A 14,619-nucleotide genomic window follows, 5' to 3' on the forward strand; every position below is an offset into this window, starting at 1 on the left:
AATTGCATTTCAAATTTGTTTTTAAAATGTTGATTAAATGTAAAAGACGTAATTTACCTAGGTAAATAAATAAAAAAATATAGCCTAGTGGTTTGACCTACGCCTCTCAAGCAGAGGCCGTGGATTCGCAATCCTGATTTTGATGAGCTTTTCAGTGTTTCATGGTTCACAATACTCGGAAAACGTGTGAAGTCCCCAAGCCGCAATTAGCAAGCGTGGCGGACTATGGCCTAAACCCTCGCCAAAGAGGAGACCCGTGCTCAGCAGCGGGTCGTATAAATGGGTTGATGATGAATCCGCTTTTAATACAATACTAATATAGTTACAATCATATACGATCTTGGAAATAAAAAAACATTTTGTATAATATTTCTGCTAATAGGTATTCTGTGGTAAAATCATGATTTTATCACTTATTGGTACTGCACTTCTAAATCATACCTAGTTACGATGTTTATTTATCGATCACAATTATTGCAGCAACCGTTTTAAGTAATTAACTACATCATGTTGTGACTACCATCAAGTATCTCGATAGATTAACTTCATTAAAGTCAATGATTTATAGTGAACCCTTTAAAATTTACTGCATGTCCATATTGCCTACATATAAGCATAAAGATTAACTAACAGCTGTATACTGAAGCAAATATTACGAAACGAACCAATTTGGAGGACCCACCATTTGTACAAGTGTAGAGGGTAGACATTTCCATTTAGTACCAAAACTAACGATATCCATGTAAGTATGGCACATTATTGTCGTGAAATATACGATCATTATTATCCATAATGCAGATCCGAGCACTTGCTCGGCCTTTATAGTGAACACCTCCACAATGATGGACATTACAAGATTATAGTAGAATGAATGAGATAATAAGGTGACCTTACTTTTGACATCTGATGTACTGCTTCTATCCCTCGTAAATTCTACGCTAAACGTGGTATATAATTGTATACTCGGCTGACGAGTTGATGTTTTGTAAACGAGTTATTTTCTACCTTTTTTTTCGACTGCCGTCACTATGCTCAAGCCAGCAATTGTAATCCAGGAAAATAATTGAATTATGAATTACAGACGCAATCACTTTCGGGGGCCGTGAGTGAGTTGTGGCGGCGTCGCGGCTGCGGCGGAAATGAGTCCTTCCTCTGCGCTATCGGCCGGCACTTTTGTTAAATTAAAATGGATGAGGTTTAAAGTGGAGCGGCAGTAACTAACGGTTGGCTCGTCGACGTCTACGCGTGATAACAGCAATATGTTACGCGGTAGAAAATAGGCCGCTGCTGCCGGGCAACGCGTGGGGTCGCCACTCACGTTCGCAGCCGGGCTAACCTGTCACCATCGCATCGCTCGACTGTGGCATATGTCCCAAATTACTTTGTAACTGCCGAGTTACGACTCACTCAATTACCATTCCTTGTGTGCTCTTTCAACGCCACTTTTGCACTTCATTTGACTAAATTAATACCAAGGCATGTAAAAAAGTATGCTGTATTTCTACAAAGTATGGAAAAATATAAACTTATTATTGTATTTCGGACTCTGGATTGTTAAAGTAGCTGTGGTCAATGGTTTGTCTGTGACACTACTATCACAGGTGTATCGTATGTGTGAAGCTAAACAGTTTATTCACCGTCTATTGTCTAGTCTGCACGAGTGAATAAACGAACACGTCTGGTCTCGACGCGCGTCTGCAACTCATCACGACTACAGATAACATCGGCAAAATGGCACAATGTGCAACATTCGCCACAAAAGGCATGTAAATGCAATAAAAACCAAACACACAGGGTCGACATCAAGTACTTACCTACATACCTGAGTAAAGTGCAGAAAGATAAAACCACCTTATTTAGTTAGCAGGTACGACCATAAAAAGAGTTAGCGATAAAAACGCGCGAAAGTGTGTTCGTAACGGATAATACCAACACTCGTAAATACTATACGTGCAAGCAAAAATCGGAACAGACTAAAATAATAAAAATGGAACCATAACAATTTTATGGACGGTAAAAAACAACAATTGATCACATTAATATAAATGTCGCGTCGTGAAGTCGAAGGGTCAATTTGAAATAAAAACTGTCTGATTTTGATAAAAGATAAAAAACCGACGACTTTGCTTGACATTGCAATAAAAATGACGTTCACAGAATATGAACATTTGTTTACATTGTATATCCCTCTTAGACTATGGAAACCATCCTCTAAGATATACCTACGCAAACTTAATGGTAACTATATATCAGAGAGTGAATTTGGTGTGACGAAATTATTGTCTCAAGGACGAGTAAGTAAATCAAAGGGAATGTTTTATGCGAGCAATGTTTGTGCCTGTCTAGGTAGGTATATAAATTTCCATAATGCAACGCGTCTAGACCAGGCGAAGTGCGAGTCGAGAACGCGGAGGACGATCGACGGATCTAGCGCGACGCTACGAACATTTACAGGGTGGAAAAAATCAAAGAAAAAAAAATCAACTCCCTTAATGTTTAAGATAGCTGACTTGACTTAAAAGAAGCTTTCTTTTATTCTTCATAACATGATGAAGTACATTTCAAGGACGTCTTTAATTGTAATACCCAATGTTTATTTGGAGAAATTTTAGCCTTATGTAGGATTCTATTGATTAATATAATAAAATAGAGAGTGATTATTATTTCTGCCGTCCTCTAACTAAAATGCGGCTAAGTGACAAATGGTCAAATAACCGTTTTAAATAGTAAAAAATAGAGCACACAATTCTGTAGTTAACGTGTTCGACTTAACGGAACTTACCCTAACGATGGGTAGCGGAAATATCATTAAACAATTTCAATATTCTGAAAACGGGGTTATGGTTTTTATGATATCACAAAAATTTTTTTTAGATTTGCATTTATTTACTTCATTACTCGCTCAGGTAAGCTTTTGAAAAAATCTGCAATTCATAACACGAAAATGTTTCCTTTGAGTAAAATTAGCTCCAATCATTTTTTCCACTCTGTATTATACTTAATTGTCGTACCGTCGTCGTGTCGTCGTCATTTGTATAGCTGTACCCGTGTAAGCCGTAGGATCCAAAATATTAAAATGAGCCTTGAATATGTTACATAAGTCAAATACACATTTATTATTAAATTAAACTACTAAAATTCATAATTTTCTGACGCCATTTTTATGGAGAAATTTATTCGAGTACTTTAAATTCAACACAACACTAGAAAACTGCACTTTATACTTATAAAGAATTTGAACAGATTTTTATTTATTGAGTTATTAAGTTTTCTCGACTGTTACACATTGGAAATGACACTACTTTACGTATCTAAATTGTATATATTTGTTTCCACAAAATTAACGTTTTGGGTTTTCTTTGACCATAGGACAAGTAAACACTAAGAATTAGTTTTATTTCCTAGATTTTTATTTTACGAAATTGTCAACATTACTTAATCTAAATAGCAGACAAATTATACACGCTTTAGGACCGTAATAGATACTGTAATATGATATCTTTTTCATATTAATATATTATATGATACATCATTCCATAAAAAAGAACATGTTATGGCACAAAGGCGTGAGTGTTGTTTGTGTAATCTCGACGGAGGACAACAAACGAACCATGCGGAGCGTCGTCTGGAGGTGAGACGAAGGCCTCTGCGTTGCCTTTTAAATGCATCGTAAATTGGTTTGCGACTGTCTAGACTGCCAGTGCTCAGACATGGCCGAAAGAATTAAATGCGTTGCTGAAAGGGCTAACGTCAAAGTTAACCCTTTTGACATTTTTCGTTCGAAATACAAAAACACGCTTCTCATCAATGTTCTCACAAAATCCTCTTATCGACTGGGTGTTCCTTGGAAATGTTTTGTTGATTACAAGCTTGCTTTTGATGTAGAAGTAACAAAAGAATAAATCTTAATAGCCGTTATCGTGATGTATATTATTTATTATATTTAATAAGTACTAAGGAACCAATTATGACAAAGACAAAAGTTTGACTAGTTAAAATCAAAATCAGATGAGACATGATTTTCAAAACTAGAAAAGAGTATAAATATAAATATGCAATAAAAAACATTATAAAAATTACAAACATATAGATAAGAAATTATTACTTAGTATGTATTGTTTATTTTGAAGCTGTTGAATATTCAAAACTTGCCGTTTAATACTTAGCTCGATGTAGTCTAGACTTGAACAAAAAAGTAAAGTCTCTTTGTTAAAGGCGTTTAATGACTGCTGTTAAGTTTACGAGCGTGTTTGCACTCGAGGAAATATTATTTACATTATAGTTACTTGTTCTACAATACGTGATAGGAATCGCACAGTTTGATGTCATTGTTGCAAATAAGAGATTGTAGCAGTTTATCTATCTTAATATTTACTGGCTCCGTGGCCGAACGGTTACCATACCGGACTGCCACGCAGAGGTCCCCGGGTTCGATTCCCGGGCCGGGAGAAATATTTGTATGGCCTACATTTATTTCTCTCGTGAGTTTGGGTGTAATTTGTGCTTGTCTATGTGTGTGTCCATGGCACCCGCGACACAGGGTTACCCTAGTGCGGGGCTATGTTGAGTGTGTGCGTTATTATTAATATTACAAGTCAAATCAGCAAAATTTTGTAAATCACGATTTCTGAAAGGATCTACAGGGTATCAGTCAGGGTAAACGTTAAGTGTGCCCAGGCGATTATTCCGTAAATATGAGAGATGTCAAAAACCCTTAAACTGATATCGAAAATATGTTAGGTACCAATGATTTAAAAATGAAATAGAACTATCTGAAATGTTAACTTTTATCGATCCCGTACATTTAATATGACATTCGTAGAGAGAGACTTTAGTTTGCCTACTTTAAGAGGTAACAACAAGTTTATAAAGAACGAAACTGCTATAAATAGAGTAATAAAACTATCTTGTAATTGGATAAAAACAAAGTGATGTTTTTGATCTCTTATATTTACGGAATTATCACTTAACGATTACAGCCTGTATAGTAAGAAAAACTTTTTACGTAGTTAAATTCAGATTGTAGAGTCCTTTGAAGGACGTAATGTCACGCATTGCACGCTAACTGCATCAGATATGTAGTTAGCGTGCAAATCATTAAATCTTTTAACAACGGACAATGTGCATTGCAGTTAGAAGAGTAAATAGCTGCATATCGTATAAGTTAGTGGTGAACACAATGGATAATCATTGCTTCCATAGAAAAGTATCACTTATTTTAAACTGAATATAAATTTTATAATTTTTGTATAAAATAAATAGCGGTGCCTTCCAGGGTTACATGGCAGGTCTCTATATTAATTTAAGAAGTTTTGTTCGTTACCCATATGATGCAATGATTAAATGATTATGATTACCCTTTTAAACTTTCGCGTTGAACTGTACTAACATTTGAAAACGTCAATAACGCGTTTAAACACTAATAGGTATCGAGTTCTTCGATATTCTAATATGTATTTTCACACCTACCTATTTTCCCGTCATCTCCAGACTTACGTACTTTAAAAATGTTTGGCATTCATTTCAAAAACACGTTTTGTATGTATACACCAAGAAAAACCCACAAGTGATTGGAAACGAACTGAAAAATAGATGAAGACTTCTAGTCCTTTGAGCCATGTGGCTCAAAGGACTAGAAAATTATCTAATTAGCTGGTGGTAAAGCTGACAACCAAAGGCTATAAGAAACGTCTGAATATAAAAATCACACAGCAAAATAAACCACAATGATGAATTGATAAGTAGATATTGATTTACATAAGAAAGAAGTGCTATATAAAAAACAAGCCTATGCACAATGAAATCGTAATGCAACCTTAATCATTTTGAAGCGAGCTCGTCTAGCAAGCAGCACAATCCTATATCAGCCACCAGACGTTTGTCATAGCCGAACAATGCACCGACGATACGGTCTACTGGCGCTATAAATTGTTTACGAGCCTACAATTTGCGCAAATTTCACAAAGCATTTTATATAATATATGATTTTTCCATTACACTGCCTAAGACCCGACGTATTGAATCATAACAAAAAATCATTACGTTAAAACGTTTGAACTATATAAACCAAAACTTGACTTGTTTAAGTCAAGTCCTTGTTCTAAAAGTCGCTTCATCAAAGGGATACGTGATGTCTACAAATGTGAAAAATATTTTGTGAAAATAACCTGTCTTCCAAACCTAAACTTTTCAAATAAATGATACATGTTGCTAGGGAAGATTGTACCATCTGAAAAGTAATAACACATATATCTTGTAATATTAAGTACACAAAGCTTTCTTGTGTATCAAAACTCCTTTATATGATCTCTTTCATCGAAAAGGTGTAAGATGTATTTTTAAAAGTCGTTAATGGTACACATGACGTCGTAGGTAATGCATGTCAGTCTCAGAATTATCATACTATAAGGCATGGACATAAAACGAATGAATCTAGGCTAAATGCGATTTCGCATTAAGCCTAATCTGTTGTGAACAAAGCACGCGAGTCACTGTTTAGGCCAACCCATGTTATTAATTGGCGTCATGTATTATAGGCCTACCGGGGGTGAGGGTGACGCAAGGGAGGAGTGCAGTCAGACGTCTAGACAGCCTATCCCCACCAAGTGCACCCCGCAATGGAACGCACCCCTGTTGACTCGTCATAATACGTAATAATAAGGACAATTTACGTCAATTGGGTACGTTTGTTTCAAATTGTTACATTGATGCAGATTGCTTCATGTTCCTGTTTCATTTTTATTGTCATGCTAAGTGAAATCTGCACTATAATAACAGCATTTATGCATAAGTTCTTGCATTGAGTTTCCTTCTGTCGTCATATTATAATCATCAAACTTTTAGATTTTTTCTGGGTAATTTGTGTGTAAAGTCCGAGAGAATCAGTTTAAGATTTTACTTACTTATATAAGTATACCTATATACTACGTATACACTTTTCATAATTTCTGTATATTGCTATATATAACAAATACATACATGTACAAAGTTTGACTAGAACTGAGGTGCTTTGGTTTAGCAATACTTAGCGTAGACGATAATGCATGGCTGCAGTTTTCATCCAGCCCAGCATGCTTAAATAGTAGCTATTTACAAAACTTTTTAATGTAAGATAATGCATAGCAGTTTTCATAACAATGGGAAAATATAAACTAAATTTAGTTTGTATTACTTGATTGCAGGCATCTATTGGTATCGGATATAAGGAGTATATTAAAAATTAAAATGAAAGGAAGTTCCGTTATACTTCAGATTTCATGTTCAGAGAGGTTTTTATTTGTAAAAAATAAATAAAATAGGAAATACCACTTTGAAATGAAATGCAATGAAATGAAATGAAAAAATGAAAGTATATTACGTGTGGCTAGGATCAAAGAACTTAACGAGACCCCAAAGGAAAAGCACCCGAACTCTGTACTCAAGTAGTAGATGCTGGAATGGATTTTCTAGTTAATTTCGTCGTTTTTGTTTTGTTTTAGCATCTGTTGCTGAATATATTGAGAGCTAAGCTCTAGCCGTTAGTCTGTATTTTACCAAATGTTCAATAAGATTTGGCACAGGTCACTTTGTAGCACGCATCTTAACATGCCGAGAGATTTTATAAATAGGTCGCCAATTCATTGGCAGGACTTCGCATTAAATACGTCGTCCAGTAAATGCTGGCGCTCTACGAGCATCGGTGGTATCACACTATTCATGCTGCAATCATCGATGTGTTGCAAAATTTCACCCTAGCAACATTCATTGTTATTGCAATACCGGTGATCTCCCTAATCAAACCCATGAAGCCTTTGGGTATGCTGATGACAGCACAGTTGTGGACAGGTACTTGACCAATGCAAGGGTCAGTGCAGAAGAAATCCAGTCTTGTTGAGAGTCCATGGTTAGTCATTTGATGCAGTCTCCGATTGTCAAATTTAATGCTATCAAAACGCAGGCGTGTCTTTTCTCCGCAAAATGGAGTCCCTTTCTCCTGACTCCGACTTTTCGTGATGTATCCATACCGATAGCCGACCATCTCCAGCTACTTGGAATGGACCAGTCGTCCAATCTGAACTTCGACAGATAGATTGAATCCATGGCAAAAAATGCAGCCAGGATGCTTGGCATCCTTTTCAGGGTGAGGCGTTACTTCACACCGGGGCAGTTGCTTCAGCTGTACCTAGCACAGTCCGGTCGTATATGGAGTACTGCTGCCACTTATGGGATGGTTCTGCTAAATACCATCTGGCCACCTTGGATTCAATCGACAAGCGTTTCAAGAGGCTTATAGGTGACTCGAAATTAGTAGAGGCGAAGCTGCAGAGCCTTGAACACCACTGTTGCCCGCTTATCGGTACTCAGGATATATCACGGCGAGTGTGCGATGGAATTGCATAATCTGTTTCCGCCTTTCCCTTTCTATCATCGGGGGACTAGACGTGGGCTGGGATTCCACCCCTACGTTGTGGATATTCCCAGGATTCGCACGAAGCGTTTCGCTTCCACATTTATATGGCGAGCGGCTAGAGAGTGGAATTCCCTACCTGCGAACTTATTCCCCGAACGCTATTACTTGGACCTTTTCAAGGCGACAGTGAATATGCATTATTTAGGTGTGCATGCTATATCGTCGACCTCATCATCACTCACTACACAATCACTTTCCATCAGGTGAGATGGAGGTCAAATGCGCACTCATTTTTTATATAAAAAAAAACAAGTTTGAGTGATGTAGAGTTTTTCCTTACAGTGGCTAAATTTGACATCGCAATGTGCTTCTGATACTGTTTCCTAAATACTCTATCCGGCAAGACTGATGTCTGTAAAAAATGGCACTCAGTATACGCTTACATTTAAGTAGCAGTAGAGCTCTTTGTGAAAGAGTTGGTCCAGGGAAGTACTGCCACCTTGCCTATTTCTGCTGCCAAGCAGTAATGTGAGAATTAGGTAGTGCGTTCCAGTTTTTAAGGGTACGAGGGCTGGCGAAATTAGTCACATGGGACTTGTTAACTTATGTCTCAGGGTGACGGGCGCAGTGGCATTACTTATTACTTACTTACTTAAAGCTCGGAGTGGCTCTGCAACTGTTATGGACAGGCGTGTCGCTTACAACCAGGCCTACGACTTTTTCGTGCCGTCACTAGGTATTATAAAAAATAAAATAAACATATTTCCTACGCTTTTACTCTTTTTCTAATGCAAGCCGTAAATTTGTTTGTCCTCTAAATTTATTTAAAGTAACCTGTACCGTGTTTATTATACAGCTGCAATGTGGTTTATTAGTGAAATGCTTGAAAATCCAGTCTTTTGTCTACATTGGGCTTTGTAGTGCTATAGCAACAAGTCTAGGGTAACCATATGCTGTCTAGACGAGGGGTTGCAAAAGGTTAGCCGTTCTTCGAATAGGGCGTATGGGGCACTCTAACCGTTCGGTACGGATGTTGCGGAATTGGGTCACGTTCTGATTTTATTAACGCTGTTAACCCACAGTAGAAAATATTATAGTAAGCAAATTTGTTTATACGACGCACAAGTTTTGCTCATTATCATGTACGTAAAAAAAGAACTACTTATATAAAAAACGCCGCAGGGCGCTAACCTACTAAAATATTATTTTACAAGGTACTTGTAATATACTCCTTCAGACATTATTCAATAAAAAAGATTAACGAACAATCAACACACAAGGTAAAAAAAGTAATTCAAAAAAGTCAGACCACAAAAGACAACTTTTTGTGTCCCTGTAAGTCGAGTATCAATTGTTTAAAAAGACTTTCAATTTCAACAAAATGGATTCAATAAATCACGTAATATCGCCGAGACTTCTTAATGTATTACATGTATGTTTAGTTGACTTTGACGGTGGTAGATTCATCGCAGGGTATTTTGTTAAAAACTTATCCAACAGGTACAAGTTTCAAACATGTTTAACCTGTAAATATTTGTAACTTATCTAGAACAACGAGGTACAGTGTTGTTTTATATCTAAGTTAATTGAAAAACAACACATAGAACTTGGCCAAATCAAAAGTTCTAAGAATAAACAAGCGTGTGTGAAAAGATTGATGCGTTTGGTGGAAACAATATAAACATGACGGGAACGTAACGGGTGGAGGTTCACAGTCTATCCATAGCATAATAAAACAAGTAGGGTAACTCTATACAAATGTAGCAGCGTAGCTTGTATGTGTGCACGCCCGCCGCGTGCCCTGTACGCCAATATCCTAAAATTTCAATAAATATAACGCATATTCAAACACAACCAGTTTTGAGAATTCCTCGACTTGTAGAAGGGAATATCCACGTAATTTTTTTGTTTAGCTAAATTAACTCCCTCTACTCCGGTCAATGCTTATAATCTATATATTGACTCACGATGTCGGTATGAAATATCAGTACGTAAGTACTGCATTTGACAAAGCGTTGGTCCAGATGAATAGGGTATTTTCTCAAAAACAGATTTTTCAGGAGAGCAATTTTAAAGTTCTTCTTGCATTATTTCTATAATTATTTGGTTCACCTCACCTACATGTATTTAAAGCTTACAGATTTTACAGCATTTTTTAATACTTTTTATTCTTATTCAGTTCCGTAGTGCTGAGAAAATCTTGAAATTATTATAATATTACCCTTTTGAACATAAAATATTTGTGATTCTGTTTATAACCAACCTATTCATGCTTAATACTTTTAAATGAAAGAAGGAATAATATTTATTTCGATAAAAGTTTGAAGAACATAATAGTACCTATCTCAAAAAATTACTCTCGGTATACTATAAATAACCATAACAGTTCAATGAAAAAAATAGCCCAAAGAAGGTATAACCTTGAAATAACTGTCTTTGTTTTAAAAAGAAATATTTTTAAAATACATTTTCCTTATAATGAACAGAAGCTATGTTATAGTTTTAATAATACCCTGTTCAATGAACGACGACGTCTTGACGACTACAGCTTCGCGTGTAATACTGAATACGACTTTGTTGGTCAATGTTTGGGGCCAAGACGTGCGAAAAGGTCAGAGATACTATCTTGCCTACGGCGCCATTTCGCATCCGATCGTTATAAAACTTTTTAACCGTATTGTTCAAACTTTTGAGTTGATAACGTGTTCATCCTAGGCAACGAAAGGTAAATATGGCACTTGAATACATGATGAACACGTTAATTTTTTTAAATTATGTTACAACTTAACTGAAATAATAATGTTACAAACCTGCGCTCTGAGCGCAATGTAGGCATTGATGAGCCGAATAGGCGCGAGGTGCCCTACTTGGTCTTATTAAACCATGGTCTATGTCTACTTTATTGGGAGAATGGCAACTTTTCTTTACCTACGTTTACTTCTTTTAATTTCATACAACAAACTATTAATTCATACATTAGCAAACCGAACGAACTTCAACAATATAAGCCATTTTTAATTTAAAAAAATTCAAGAAGTGGCCTGACAGTATTTTGTGCCATCCTATCATAATTTTCACTACAATTTCTGACTTGGGCTACATAACCTAACTGCGTTTGTCGTTACTGCTGTATGTATTTAGAACTGTCTGAAGAATAAATTATAGGTTTGTATTTATAGATAAATAAAAGCAAAAGAGCGTTGTGGTAAAATGAACATCGCCGTTGTTCTGGACAAATCTTTAAATTGCATACACGCAGTAAAGTTTTATTTATGATTATTTTCCTCGTTTCTCATTGAAAAGTACCTCTCGCTACGCTAACCCACGGCTACGACCCTTATAGTACCATATATAATTTAATACAAGCTACAAATGTGCTCATGGATCAAATGTAAATTTCAAATTAATTAAGATGTATGTTTGACATTTTTTCTGGAAAAACAAGCCCAATGTTTCGGATAAAATAATTTACAACGAAGATATTAGGTACATATTTGTGTTCCGATACGTGTAGTACGTATATAAAAATATTGACGAGGAAGATATTGATGACAAGTTTAATTCCTTATTTCATTGTAATAGTAATTTTTTTACCGACTTCAAAAAAAAGAGGAGGTTCTCAATTCGACTGTATTTTTTTGTATGTATGTTATGCGATAACTCCGGTATTTGTGAACCGATTTACATGATTCTTTTTTGTTGGGAAGATGGATTAAATGGGACCACTATGGATACCTCCATAGTGGTCCCATTTAATTTTGAAGAAAACGATCCATCTCTAAGGGTGGCTGTTTACGCATGAAGATTCATTTTTATAAATAGCGCCTAAATTTTATTATAACGAGCAATTATTTTAATGGTTGATGTTGTTATTCTCCAATTCAAGGCGTTTTTCTCTCTTAATGTACTTTGAGTAGTGAGAACCGATTTTTATTATCTCCTGTAATGATGATTTTATGTCTCCAATAAAACTTGGCAAATAGACGTAATTGCACGTACTTTTGATCGGTTTTTTTAGTACTCTGTACTGAGATTATTCAAAGGCGTCTTTGCGGCTTAGGTCGCCTTCAAGTTAGACGTTGTATAAGCGCTGCAGCGGGCGGTACTAATTTTCATACAATATTCAGTTTGCAAAAGAGCCGTGCACGTGGTGCGACTGTAGCGCTGCAGCTGCGATTCTAAATATTGCACGAAAATTTGTAGTGGCGCCACAGAAAAGAATGAAAATTTGTACAAGCGTCTAATTTGAAGGCGCCCGCTGGCTATGAAACATATAGTATTGTTTCAAACGATGTATTAAGCCATTGTACCCTTCATCAGTTATCCACAGGCCTTCAACTATGTGAGATGAAACCAACTTTGGGATCTCGAATTAGGTTGATGGCGAATGTTCAAATGTGTATAAAAGGGGAAAGAAGATATACAACCATCGATTTGTGACTGGATGTTTTTGATTAGTCACCAAACAATCACTAATTAAATACTGTAACTATTTCTCTTACTGATGTTAAAGGCTATCAATACAAGATATTATTATTACTATAATTAAAATTGTCAACTTCCTGCACTTACGGTAATATTTCTATTTGATGAACATGTTGCAGAGGCTATATAGCTATCAATGACAACAAATTTGTTTCTAGAATGAATTTTCTTTCTTTACTAAATAAACAGAAAAGTATCCTATTATGTAGTTGATTGCATTATATAACTGGGATTGTCTAAAATGACTATGATTATATCATAGATCTGAACAAATCGTCCATTACCAAGAATATCAAAATGCGCCTCGCATAATGAGATCCTTAGATTTCCTCATACTTCTTTACGAAAAGGTAACCTAAGGTAATGTAAGTTTAATGTAAGTTTTATTTTTGATATTGGGTAATTATATGACAATTTTTTTTTTTTTTTTAATTACTATTATTATTTTGACTATTTTAGTAATGTATAATTTTTGACAAAAAATATGACATGTAATGTAATAGATATGTAAATGGAATATTGTAAAGTGTGCTCTCTCTCAGATGTTGCAACGCCCTACCGGGGTGCTATATGTATAAGGAAAAAATGTAAAATTTAGATCTAAGAAAACCATGTAGCAAGCAATGAATAAATAAATAAATAAATAAATAAATAAATAAACCTGGACCATCTTGATAAGGTAAGGACAAAAAATACATGCAGCAAAAAAAAACTCTATTATAAGGCAGGTTATTTTGGTCACGCAGTGAGATGTAGTGACGACAGCTTGGACACGTCAAAAGTAGTGGTGCGAAACATCAAATATCTGGGGTCAAAGGCTGGTTTCCAAATTAACAGATCAGCGATTACTTACAAAGTAAAATAGGCATTGACCTCTGAAAAGAAACGGTGAAGAGTCTGTCCACTCCATATGCCATCATGCCCACGATCCATAGGAATGATGGAACGACCATAGAATGAATTTTGTTACCATATAGGAACTGAAATTATATGACACTTAGGTTATAACAACCTAAAAAAAGTATGAGCGTAAGTGATAGCATAAGAAAGTGTGCCAAGTACAGCCCTCTGCCCTTCCGTCGACCTTGCAGATAATTATTGCCCTGACTGCCTACGTCCACCTACACAATTATATATATATATATATATATATATATATATATAGGTACACATATGTTTGTTGTACACATTATACATCCAAAAATATATACATATATTATATAAACGAGTCTCGGTACCAACCGCCAAACCATCACTTTTGCTTCCATGAACTTCTCGGGAAATGTCAAGCGCAGGGACTTATTACAAAACTTGAGCGCACAAACTACACTGAACGTTCAACTAAGTTCAGAATAAATAATAGACTACTGTACATTCGTGTGCAAGTTACAGTAGGGTCTAAAAACCATCTAATATATTTTATAGCATCAACCACTTGGGTAGGTATTTATGTACACTACGCTTTTGCAGTACAATACTTGTGTTTAGATGTACACATTTACAATACAGTAAATGTGTTTAGATGGTATCTACAAAATTTACAAGTATATATTTGAAGTAACTAAATACGGATTTTCAATAATGGTATAAATTAAAATATTCCCCTACAATTGAACTACGATATCTGTGAAAATAATGATGATTGCAGGCTATTGTTTAATAATAAATCGTTATGAGCTTTTTCGTTATAATCTTTTTTGAAAACTAGTATGTCTGTCCTCCTCGCTACGCAATCTAGAGGGCCT

This window comes from Hyposmocoma kahamanoa, unplaced genomic scaffold, assembly GCF_003589595.1.
Source record: "Hyposmocoma kahamanoa isolate Upper Pololo Valley unplaced genomic scaffold, ASM358959v1 81, whole genome shotgun sequence".
Taxonomy (NCBI): domain Eukaryota; kingdom Metazoa; phylum Arthropoda; class Insecta; order Lepidoptera; family Cosmopterigidae; genus Hyposmocoma; species Hyposmocoma kahamanoa.